This window comes from Mirounga leonina, unplaced genomic scaffold (genome assembly GCF_011800145.1).
Source record: "Mirounga leonina isolate KUSES-001 unplaced genomic scaffold, KU_Mleo_1.0 Mir_99017, whole genome shotgun sequence".
NCBI classification, from domain to species: Eukaryota; Metazoa; Chordata; class Mammalia; order Carnivora; family Phocidae; genus Mirounga; species Mirounga leonina.
Window position 1 is genome coordinate 1 of NW_023270974.1, and position 2,055 is coordinate 2,055.

Consider the following 2,055-nt stretch of genomic DNA (forward strand, 5'->3'; position numbering starts at 1 on the left):
ACATAGGGGAAGGGAAGGAAAAATAAAATAAGATAAAAACAGAGAAGGAGGCAAGTCACAAGAGATGCTTAACTACCGGGAACAAACTGAGGGTTGCTGGAGGGGACGTGCGGGGGATGGGGTAACTGTGTGATGGGCATTAAAGAGGGCACTTGATGTAATGAGCATTGGGTGTTATAGGCAACTGATCAATCACTAAATACTACCTCTGAAACTAATAATAAACTGTATGTTAACTAACTTCAATTTAAGTAAAATCTAAAAAAGAAAAAAAGTCATCTGATCAAGTCAACTCATTTAGATATTTGGGAGTATCTTTTGAACCCACCCATTCTAAAGAGCCTTCAAGAAAGCAATCTCAACAAAGGTAATTCTGTAAGAATGCAATGATGCTGAGAGGCAACCTAAAATTTTTCAGGTCCCATGGTATGAAACTCTATAATCTCCAATGAACAGTTGTCCAAATGTTGAGCAAATTCAAAGCTTTGAGTTGTTATTTATTTTTGCTTGTAGTATTATTTAGTGTATTCAGAAGCCCTCTGGCATCCAAACTCCAAATACTAGATGAAAGAACTATTTGGAGAGAAGATATACCAGGATACCACATCTTCACATAGAATGTCTACGCATATCTGGTGTCTGAAGTTTAATAGTCTCTTCAATCAGTAATTAATTGTATTTCAACAAGTCTTTATTCAATTCTTACTATGTTGACTGCAATTCCACAGGCATGGTGGGAGAAATAAATAAAAGAAATAGTTCCTACTGTCAAGGAGTTTACAGTCTAGCAGAATTAACTTCAAATAATTATTATACTGAGAGAAATAAGAAAACATCAATTCCCAGTTACATGATTGAGTCATTTTGGATCTGATTTAGATGACAATTTGAGGCCAGTACCATAATGGGATGGCACTTTGGCATCATGGGAGGAGGTGGAATATTGTGCACATGGTGAATTGTATGTGAATTGTAGTGGCCAGTGGATAAACTGTGGTAGACCGTCTCCAAAGATGACTGCCATCATTCCCTTCAAGTCATGGAGAATAATTCCCTCCCCCTGAATCTTGGCTGACGCTAGTGACTTGCTTCACTAAGAATGTAGTGGAAAGGACCTTCTAGGAGTTCTGAGGCTAGGTCCTAGAAGCCTTGCTGCTTCCACCCAGGTGTCTTTCTTGCGTTCCGCTATGGGTAGATTCCTGTGACAACTACATGCAATAAATCAGGGGCAGAGAGAAACTGAAGACAGAAGAGCAGGAAGTCATTGCAGTAGTTCAAGTAAAACATTAAAAAAAAAATCATAATAGAGGCCTTAAAACCAGAAAGTAATAGGAAGACAGGAGACGAAGAATGTCAGAGGTGAGCAGAGGGGAAAATCCAAAACACTTTCCAGCTGATGAAACTTAAAAGAACAAGAAAAGGTAGAAGTCAAAGTGGGTTCTAGAGGCTAGAAAATTTATGACTTGTTCAGGGTGTCCTAACTCTTAACTCTTAATTGTACCTGCTTTCCATATAAAGACTATTTTTCAGCACCTAGACAACCAAAAAGAGAATGATGCTATTAATAAAGATTAGGATCCAAAAAGAAAGCACACATGGAGAAAACAAGAGGAAATTAAATTAGAGGTGCTGGGCAGCCATCCAGGAAGAACCATTACAACAAGCACATGACAATGGAGGTACTGAGTGCCTTTTCTGGAACTGAGTACTTTTAATATCTGTTTGATACTCTAAAGTCACCCAAGCCCCAAAAACAAGGACTTCTTTTGTGTCTCCACATGGTTGGTGGTTTCATTTGAAGTTAATCCCTTCTTTTTTCTGGCCAAAAATCCCTTACCAATAAACGCCTTGTTAAACATTAAAAGCACTTAATGGTAAATTTGTAATGGGTTTGAATAAATTGCTCTCAAACTAAAAGTTTTCTACTTGAAAAATTAAATTTTCAGATTTACAGAAGTTTCAGATTTTAGTTGTATACTCCGTGGCATTTCAAATTATCCACATTAAAAAAAAAAAGTTCCTTCACACGTTGTCAAAACACATGATTTGGCGTCC